Source organism: Balaenoptera borealis, assembly GCF_965194805.1.
Source record: "Balaenoptera borealis genome assembly, chromosome: 12".
In the NCBI taxonomy this organism is placed as follows: domain Eukaryota; kingdom Metazoa; phylum Chordata; class Mammalia; order Artiodactyla; family Balaenopteridae; genus Balaenoptera; species Balaenoptera borealis.
Window position 1 is genome coordinate 44,105,561 of NC_138869.1, and position 10,937 is coordinate 44,116,497.

Genomic DNA, 10,937 nt, shown 5'->3' on the forward strand with positions numbered 1-10,937 from the left:
AGGGAACAGTGGGGCCAGCACAACTGATTTACAGATGAGGAATCTGGGCCGCAGAGAGGGATGGTGGCAACAGCAGGACTGGAAAGCAGGCTTCCCGACTCCCAGTGTGTTCATTCCGGAGGGTGCTGAGGGTGAGCTGCATCTTCTGGGCTGTGGCTGAGGGCCAGAGGGGAGGTCAACGGGCAGCCTAGACCTTCAAAGGGAACAGGAAGTCTTCAGGGAGATCAAAGTTACTGGAGAGCTGGGAATTAAGACAAACTGAATTATCTCCCTGATTCACTTTCAGACTTCTCACCTCCGGGAAGGTCATGTCTTGACCACTTTTCTGTCACAAAAATTGTCCTCCTTATCAGCTGGCTAATAAAAGCAATAGAAAACTTTGAGTTGCTGTTCTCCCCACTGCCGGCTGTTCTTCGCATTGCTGGCTCTCTCCACTGCCTTCCTCTACTCTGGCTGTCAGATGTCAAAGCCTTACACATACACACACTCAGTGGCTCCCCATTGTTTACTGAGTCAAAACCACATGCTCTTGTCTGTCTTTTAATTCCCATCCCAGCCTGAGCACAGTTCAACTCATCGGCCTCCTCTCTTGCCATTCTGCCCCCAAAGTCTCTCTGCTCCCTTGCAGCTTCCCAAAAGAGCCTAGCATTTTCACGCTGCCCTGTTTTATCTACTGGGATGCCCTTTTCCCCCTTTCCCTCTTCTGCCTTTAAAATCTTATCTTTTAGGCCCATTTCCTAGGGCTCCTCCTCTCTGAGACTCTGCTTGACCCCTGCCACCATCCATCCCCAGCAGAAGTAATCACTTTCTCCTCTCCACTCCCACAGCAGAGAAAGCTGGTTATTTCTCAACCACATCATTTATCAAACTCTGACTTGCACTGTACAGTACTGGCTTTCCACTCCAACATTTTATTATGAAATATTTCACATGTACAGCAAAGCTGAGAGAATTTTCCAGTTAACTCCCATTTCTCTGACATCTTGTTTCTACCGTTAACACTTTATCATCCTTGTTTTATCACATATCTGTCCATCTTTCCATGCTGCTATCCATCTATTTTTAAAAATAAATTTATTTATTTTATTTTATTTATATTTGGCTGCATTGGGTCTTCGTTGCTGCATGCGAGCTTTCTCTAGCTGCAGCGAGCAGGGGCTACTCTTTGTTGCGGTGCGTGGGCTTCTCATTGTGGTGGCTTCTCTTGTTGTGAAGCATGGGCTCTAGGCATGCAAGCTTCAATAGTTGCGGCACGCAGGCTCAGTAGTTGTGGCTCGCGGGCTCTAGAGCACAGGCTCAGTAGTTGTGGCACACGGAATTAGTTGCTCCGCAGCATGTGAGATCTTCCCGGACCAGGGCTCAAACCCGTGTCCCCTGCATTGGCAGGCGGATTCTTAACCACTGCGCCACCAGGGAAGCCCTGCTATCCATCTATTAATCCATATTATTTTTGATACATTTCAAAGTAAATTCTAGACATCAGTACACTTCTCCCTAAATACCCCTAGAAGTATACCATTAATCAGAGTTCAATTGTTTTTTACAATTTTTTTTCTATTTTGATGTGAAATTTATATACAATGAAATACACAAATCTTAAGTGAACAATTACTGAATTTGGACATGTGCATACACCTGTGCAATCTGACCCCTATCAACATATAGCATACGATCATCACTCAGAATGTTCCCTCCTGCCCCTTCCCAGCAACCTCCTGCCCTGCCTCTGTCCTAGGCAACCACTCTTCTGATGGTTTTTCCTGTCTTGGAACTTCATATAAATGACATCATAGAATATGTACTCTTGGGTAAGACTTCTTCCACTCAGCGTGTTTTTGAGATTCAGACAGGTTACATAAAATCAGTTGTTTGTTCCTCTTTATTGCTGAGTAGTATTCCATTGTATGGATGTACTATAATTTTTGTTTATCTATGCATCTGTTGATGAACGCCTGGGCTATTTCCAGTTTGGGGCTATTAAGAATATAGTTGCCATAAACATTTTTTTTTATTAATTTATTTTATTTTTGGCTGTCCTGGGTCTTCATTGTGGTGCATGGGCTTCTCATTGCGGTGGCTTCTCTTGTTGAGGAGTGTGGGCTCTAGGCGCGTGGGCTTCAGTAGTTGTGGCCCTTGGGCCCAGTAGCTGTGGCTCGTGGGCTCTAGAGCGCAGGCTCAGTAGCTGTGGTGCACGGGCTTAGTTGCTCCGCGGCATGTGGGAATCTTCCCGGACCAGGGCTCGAACCGGTGTCCCCTGCGTTGGCAGGTGGATTCTTAACCACTGAGCCACCAGGGAAGTCCTGCCATAAACATTCTTGAAGAAATCTTTGTGTGAATGTATGTTTTAATTTGGGGAGGGGTAAGTACTAGGAGTGGAATTAAGTTTGTCTTTTTCTTCCTCTAGATTGTGAGCTTTTTTTTAAAAAAAATTTTTTATTTATTTATTTATTTATTTATTTATTTATTTTTAGCTGTGTTGGGTCTTCGTTTCTGTGCGAGGGCTTTCTCTAGTTGTGGCAAGCGGGAGCCACTCTTCATCGTGGTGCGCGGGCTTCTCACTGTCGCGGCCTCTCTTGTTGTGGAGCACAAGCTCCAGACGCGCAGGCTCAGTAGTTGTGGCACATGGGCTTAGTTGCTCCGTGGCATGTGGGATCTTCCCGGACCAGGGCCAGGGCTCGAACCCATGTCCCCTGCATTAGCAGGCAGATTCTCAACCACTGCGCCACCAGGGAAGCCCCAGATTGTGAGCTTTTTGAGGGCTGATGTATTTAGTCTCTACCTATAGGCTAGTCTTTAGCCTCCACCATAGTGCCTTGGTACGTGGTAGTCTCAGCAGATGTTTGTTGAAATGAAACATAATTCAAGCACAACCTAATTTTCCTATATTCTGTATAATATGTACCTCTCATTTAGCACTCTATGGGCCCAGTAGGATGAGCATTGTTTCTTAATCTTCCCAATGAGCCTCTAAGGTAAGAATTAGGAACCAGAGGCTGAAAGAAGTTAGGTGAGCTGTTGGAGGTCACAGAGCAGGTGAGGGGAAGAGACAGAGACAGAATTTGAAAGAGACACTGTTTTTTTGTTTTGTTTTGTTTTGTTTTATAATTTTTAAAAAAATATTTATTTATTTAGGCTGCGCCGGGTCTTAGTTGCAGCACGCAGACTCTTAGTTGTGGCATGCGTGTGGGATCTAGTTCCCTGACCAGGGACTGAACCCAGGCCCCCTGCATTGGGAGTGTGGAGTCTTACCCACTGGATTACCAGGGAAGTCCTGAAACAGACACTGTTTGTGTAAAGCCCCTGCATAGAGGAATCTCTGTGCCACTTTACTTCTCTGAGGGTCTCAGCTCCTTTAGCTGAAACCCTTGGAGTTACTGTTCCAGTTCACCTTTATCTACTCTTAGGGGATGGGCAATGTTGGCTATCTCCTTTCCCTCCATTCGACATGAATGATTGTTTTCTAGTGGAACTCCAGATCTCGCTTACCTTGATAGAGATCAACACTGCACCCCTCCAGAAGGGAGGGATATAGTTGACAACAAAATGCTGAGTGTCAACAGGTAACTGTGGAAGGAGAGGTGGAATGGAAAATACACCACTGTGCAGTCATCATAGGAAAGGTTGATTTAGGCAAGAATCATCAATGGATGACGAATCTGGGGTATAACTTTGATGAGGAGCAGGATCTGAGCATGTGGTAAAGCATCTCTCCACAGATTGCATATTAGTTGCAAGGGAAAAAATAGTAACAGTACACCGGAGAAATCAGAACACACCTTGTCTCAATGATCAAAATTAACATCACCAGTGACGGGCAGATGGCCACGGCATGCCTCCTAGTATGATATTCTGAGGACATGCCATTGTTCATGCAGTATTCTGACTGGGATGTATTGATATAAGCTGAATCTAACCACAAGAAAACATCAGACTCCCCAGATGAGATACATTCTAATTAAAAAAAAGGGGGAATTTTGAAGAATTTGTATTCTTCAAAAATGTTAATGTCATAAAAAAACATACACATATACACACACACAAAGGCTGTGAAAATATTCCACATTAAAGGAAACTAAAGAGACATGACAACGAAATGTGACGTTTGATCCTGGACTGGGTCCTGTTTTGGAGGAAGAAAAAAAATACTTTAAGGGACATTACTGGGTCAATTGACAAACCTGGAATATGAACGGTAGATTAGATAGAACTGAGTCAATGTAAATTTACTGAGGTTGGGACTTCCCTGGTAGTGCAGTAGTAGTTAAGACTCTGCGCTCCCAATGCAGGGGGCCCGGGTTCGATCCCTGGTCAGGGAACTAGATCCTGCATTCACGCCGCAACTAAGAGTGCACATGCCACAACTAAGAAGTCCACATGCCACAACTAAGAAGCCTGCATGCCACAACTATGAGCCCGCATGCCGCAACTAAAAATAATAAATAAATAAATAAATTTGCTGAGGTTGAAATCTGTATTGTGGTTATAAGAAATAGCATCATTAGGAACACATGCTGAACTATTTAGGGGTAAAAAGCTATGATGCATGTGATCTACACTCAAACTCCAAATATATTATTTGTGTGTGGTGTGTGTGTGTGCAGCACATAATCAAGCAACTGGGAAAAATCTGAAAAAGAGGTGAATTTTGGTAAAGGGTACATGAGAGTGCTATGCACTATTTTTATCCTTGCAACTTCGTATGTTTGAAATTATTTCCAAATAAAAATTTTAGAAAATGCTCCCCCGCAAAGTCCCTGGAATCCTAATTCAATCAGTGTGGACTGTGCCCACAGGAATTCCATGAACGTGGGCAGCTCTTTCCTAAATATAAGTTAGTTTGTCCCAACCTGCCAAATCTTTGATCCCAAGCTAAGTGAAGAAGTGCCATGGAGCTAAGGCAGGCATCTTTTAAAAGAATCCCTTCATCTTTGTCTCCTCTCAGAACATCTTTCTAGAGCAGACTCTCACCAGAGCCTTGTTAAATTGGCCAAATCTGCTTTCTGGCTTCAGAGTGACGGATGGTGAGCTCTGAATAGAGGGTCTGAAGTCTGGGTCTTGCCTCCTCCTCTCCTGCTGATCTGGTGCATGATGTTGGCCTCTTATCTGTGGGTGAAGGATTTGGACCAGAGCACAGGTTGCAAATTGGCAACCCAAGAGCCACTGGTCCAGAGCTGTGTTTGGCCTAGACAGTATTTTCAAAAAGGCTTAATTAATTGTCGACACTCAACACCCAGGATACTGTACATAAACGTTTGGCTTCAGTGTGACCACACTGGGCCCACATTTCCAGGAACTGGCTGGAGTTGGGGTCAGCGCCCTCCTGCTCCTCACGGCCCCCACCCCACTCTTTTATATTGTGACTAAGCAATTTCCTCATTTTCAACTTCTGCTGGGCCTTTGGACTGGAAGATCTCTAAGGGCCTTCCAGTTTACATCTTCTCTGACCATGGCTTATCTCTTTAGGGGCTTCAGATGCTGAACAAGAGGTTGGATGGAGTGAAGAGTGAGGTGAAGAAGCAATAACAGAACCAGGATGAGAGTTGTCTCAAGCATATTGAGACAAAGGGCCAGATTCTGGTTCAACATGGTGATATATCCAGTGGAGCTCTAGATGGGATGTGATGCTTGGAGTCAGAGTTGGGGAGAAGCTAGGAGGTTTTATTGAGACTGAGGGTTCAGAATGGAAAATGGAAGAAGAATTGGGGGAAAGCCAGGTGTCTGCTGAGCTGGCCAAGTGCCTGGAACTGAGGGCATTACTCTGAGCAGTCACAGTGATAGGGTCACAGTTGAGAGCAGTTTTGACTTGTAGCCAGGAAGTGGATCCTGGAGAGAAAAAGGAAAGAGGAAACAAAATAATCAAGGTGTAGTGGAAAGAGCACTGAGCAAGGAATCAAAGGATGGGGCTTCTAGTTCCAGATCTGCCACTTACTAAGTGTTTGATGGTGGGCATATCACTCCACATCCCTGCATCTGTTTCCTCAGTTTCCAAATAGGGATGATAATACTAGCCCTGCCTATCTCAGAGTTATAGAAAGCTTAACTGTAATATCAGAGAGCAAATCATTTAGCAACCAGGGAAGTACCATCCCAATGTGAGATGAAATTCAGAAGGTGTAATACAGTCTTAGAATGTCAGGGCTCGAAGGGCCCTTTGAACATCTGCAACCCTCTCATTTCACAAACGATGAATTTGAGACCCCAAGAGGAGAAATTACACAGCAACTGTAGGGCAGAGGTGGGCACAGTGCTCCATTAGTTTCAGAGTAAAACCCCCTTTGTGCTCCCTCTAGGTGTAGGTAAATGAAACTCACCAAAGGAAGAGAGAGCGAGAACCTAGCTAGGGGGACTTTGTGTTCAGGGAATACCCCAAAGTTGCGTGTTGTATCACATGCACTCAAAAGGAACAGGCCCTTGTAATTACTCCAGAGGTCACAGGAACAAGGAAACACTTAGTGAACCTTGAAAGAAGTAGTCTTATTTCAAGGGAGAGGAAGTCCCACCCTGTACATTACACAGCATGCAAGTGAGTGAAGAGAGAGGTGAGGCCATCTTGTTCTACTTCCCCTGATAGAGATGAGCAACCTGAGGCCCAGGGATGGGAAATGGCTTGCCCAAGGCCATACAGCTTGTTCCTGGCAGAGCTGGGACTGTAACGGGGTTTCTCAATTTGAAGTCCAGGGCTTTTACTCCATGTGCCATTTGGGGTTGCATTTCACTGCAAATGGCAGAGACCAATGGTGCCTAACACCAATGGAGATTTATTGACTAATGATGACTTTAAGAGATAGGGGTTACTTTTCTCACTTCATAGGAAGTCCGGAGGTGGGCAGTCAAAGATTAGTGTAGCTGCTGGAAGATGTTAAGGACCTAGTCTCCTCCTATCTTCCTATTTTCACCCTCAGCCCATAGCCCATAGCTTTTGTCTTTATTGTCATAAGATGGCTGCTTTACCTCTAGGCATTGTGTCCATATTCTGGACAGGAGGAAGAAATGCAGCTGAGTTTGTCTTTTTATAAAGGCTTACCTGAAAACTCCATATAATATATATAATACATATATAAAATATTCTATGTTACATATTAATATGTTGTATTATATATAACATGTAATATAGATTAATGAGTATATATGTATGTACATATACATGTTTTAAATATATATATATATACACACATACATACATATGTTTGCTGAATCACTATGCTACACCATTTTAAAGATGAAAGAAGGGGTGGGGGCAAAAAGCACCCGCCTGAGAGTCGGAAAATTGGTTTAAGTCTGGATTCTGCCACTTTTTTGTGGGTCTTTGGCATGTTCCAATTACCTCACCTGAAAAAGGTTTGGGCTAAATGACCCCAAAAGACCCTTCTGGCTCTTAAGTTCTATTTCTCTATCCTATCTGAATTTGAATCCACGTAATTATATTTCCTTCTCCTCATGGAATTCTAACATAAACATCATAAATTATGATAAAAACTGGTATGTAAAAATTGTGTATTTATCTGACAAGTGTTGGTACCAAGAAATTTCAGCCAGAGATTCCTACCTTGAGAGCATCAAGATATCTCCCTATATTTTCTACTAAAAGTTGTAAAGTTTTATAACACTTTTCTATCGGGGTCTTACAATTCTGTTGTTAGGTTTATTCCTAGGTTCCATAACAATTTTATTGTTTCACTGTGATGAATGAGATTTTTTTTCTATCCCATTTTGTAATTGGTGATTATTGGTATTTAGGAAAGCTATTCTTTTTGTATATTAACTTCGTATCCAGTAACCTTGCTGAATTCTTATTAATTCTAATAGTTTGTAGATCTTCCCTAATTTTCTATGCAGAAATTCATATTACTTACAAATCAGGATAGGCAGAGAAAACAGCCTGAGGAAGGTCCTGAGAGGGGAAAGTTCAGGAAACAAAGAAGGCAGATAATGCTGGACATATTGAGAAACAAGGCAGATGATGAGGGGTAACAGAGACAGCATCATTGCACAGGATCTTGGACGCCATTTTCAGGATTGTAATGCAAAGGAAAGCTACTGAAATAGTTTAGGTTAAAACTAGAGGGAAGGCTCTATGGTAAGCCATTGGACTCTGCCCATGTTTGTGTCCTGGCCAACATTTTGATCAAAATTTGGATGAATAGGGCTTTCCCTGGAGGTCCAGTGACTCAGATGCCATGCTTCCAATGCAGGGGGCTGGGTTCGATCCTTGGTCGGGGAACTAAGATCCCACATGCCCACGTGCCACCTGGCTCCGCCTTAAAAAAAAATTGGATGAATAAATATAAAGCAGGCTTTTCATGGGTAATAAATATATTGGATAACCCTAAAATGTCTTCTTGTGAACTTGTAGAGCTTCAAGAATATATCCTTAGACATGGGACTAGATGTTTGCTAAGATTCCCTTCCAACTCTGAGATGCTGGGGATCTATGTTTTGTTTTGTTTTTGTTTTTTTGTTTTTTTTGGCCATTCCATGTGGCTTGCAGGATCTTAGTTCCCCAACCAGGGATGGAACCCCCAGCCCCCAGCAGTGGAACCTCAGAGTCCTAACCACTGGACGGCCAGGGAATTCCCTGGGGCTCTATGTTTTCATCCTGGGTACCCTGGAACTGAAGGGAATGTTCTTTCCTATTGCAGGTGGGAAAACAGAAAGTACCTATACCTTGAGAAACAATTAGGGCAGATCTGTGTTTACACAAATAATTACCACATATGTGGTGAGTGCTGTTAATAGAGAGGTATATAAGGGGTGCAGGAGGGTGTATATGAATTGGAGGGGGGGGCGGTCCAGAAGGTTGTCAAGCTTGGCAGAGGGCTTGGAAGTAGCCGTGGCAGTACACAGGAAAGAGAACAGGGAACAACATCCGTGTTGATGGAGATGTTTCTGAGGCAGAAGGGGCATCTGGTAGGCCTGAGAAGGGAGGAGGAAGGGAATAACTGAGATGGTTGTCTAGCTTGGGATACACAGAACATGGTGATTCTATTACATTAAGGAAGAAGTGGAGGATTCCAACACTTCTGAATCTTCTTAGCCATCTGTCTTCTAAGGATTTCAAAGCCAATTCTATTCATAAAGTCTGGGACAGGCCTAGGGGCTGGTTATTCCAGGCAGCAGGGAGAAGGAGCAAAGTAACTTTTTTAGCTCCCACCTGTGTGTTTTTCTTCAATAGTAAGTTCATGCTTAGACCAAGTCAGTGGGCTTTGGTGTGAAGTAATGCTAATTTCACCAGACAGGAAACCTATCTTTTTTATCTTTGTACATGTGCCCCTCACTGTGTGGCCCTTCCTGATGTGCAAGTACTCAGTCAACATCTGTTGGATGAATGAATTCAGGCTTGCAATGGTAGTTCTCCTACTTTGGAGTCTGGGTAAGGTGAGAGGGGGAAATCTCTGGGTTTGGGCCAAGACACCTGTCTTATTAATTGGTGTGTGATCCAGATCGGTCATTTCAGTTTTCTGTGATTGGCTTAAAGTCCTTTCCAGGGCTCCAAATTCGCAGTGCTATCCCTTTTCCACTTATCCTTTACTTTCTTTAATTTTATTAAGTACAGTTGATATGCAATATTATGTTAGTTTCAAGTGTACAACATAGTGAGTCAATATTTATTTATTTATTTATTTATGGCCGCACCCCAACGCTTGTGGGAACTTAGTTCCCCGACCAGGGATTGAACCCGCGTCCTCAGCAGTGAAAGTGTAGAGTCCTAACCACTGGACCACCAGAGAATTCACAGTGATTCAACATTTAAATACATTACAAAATGATCACCACAATGTCTAGTAACCATGTCACCATACAAAATTATTACAGTATTTAGTATTATCAACTATATTCCTTATGCTGTATATTACATCCCTGTGACTTACTTATAATTGGAAGTTTGTACCTCTTAACCCCCTTCACCTATTTTGCCCAACTCCTCACCCTCCTCCTCTCAAGCAACCACCAGTTAGGTAAGTCACTAAGGTTCTGTTTGTTTTCTCATCTGTAAAATGATAATAAGAACATGAATACCAACCATATAGGATTGTTGTGATGATTTAAATGAGTTATTAGGTATCACATACTTAGAGAGTGCCTGGAATATAGTGAGCATTCAATACAGTGTCAGCTATCACTTTTAACTTCTGGACCAGCGTTATCCAGCAGAAATACAACGTGAACCAAACAGTAATTCTTTTTCTGGTAGTTACATTTTATTTTTTTAATTTATTTTCTTTATTTGGCTGTATTGGGTCTTTGTTGCTGCGCGCGGGCTTTCTCTAGTTGCAGCAAGCAGGGGCTACTCTTCGTTGCGGTGCGCGGGCTTCTCATTGCGGTGGCTTCTCTTGTTGCAGAGCACAGGCTCTAGGCGCGCGGGCTTCAGTAGTTGTGGCACGTGGGCTCAGTCGTTGTGGCTCGCGGGCTTAGTTGCTCTGCAGGGATCGAACCCGTGTCCCCTGCATTGGCAGGCGGATTCTTAACCACTGCGCCACCAGGGAAGTTCCTCTAGTAGTTACATTTAAAAAGTAGTAAAAAAGAAACATGAAATTGTTTTAAATATATTTTATTTAACCAAAGATATTCAAACCTGCAATCAATTTTGTAATGACCCAAATTGTAATCAATGATTATGAATGAGCTATCTTATATATTTTTTAAGTCTCGGAAATTCGGTGTGTATTCTACACTTATAAAGTATCTCAACTTGGAACAGCCACGTCACTTGTGGCTGGTGGCAGAGCAGCCCAGGAGAAGCCCCCCAGCTGCGTCCTCATCCCGCTAGGGTTCTTCCCAGCGACCAGCTGGCCAGCGCCCCAGGCCCCGCCCCGCGCCCCTCCCAGTTTACGTCATAGAGCCACAGGCCCGGCCGCGTGTTCCCCGCCGCTCGCATCCTCCCCGCTCCAGGCACCAAGTTCTAAAAGGAAGCGACGACCAGTGCACAGAGCAGCGGA

At 43.7% G+C, this 10,937-nt stretch overlaps 1 long non-coding RNA gene across 1 annotated transcript; it reads right to left on the minus strand.

Moving 5' to 3' along the window:
- Positions 1-10,197: 10,197 nt before the first annotated feature.
- LOC309608131 lies at positions 10,198-10,937 on the minus strand. Its single transcript, XR_014232661.1, has 2 exons — positions 10,832-10,937; positions 10,198-10,491 (listed from the first exon to the last, which is right to left on the minus strand). It is a non-coding gene; the product is annotated as an uncharacterized lncRNA (long non-coding RNA).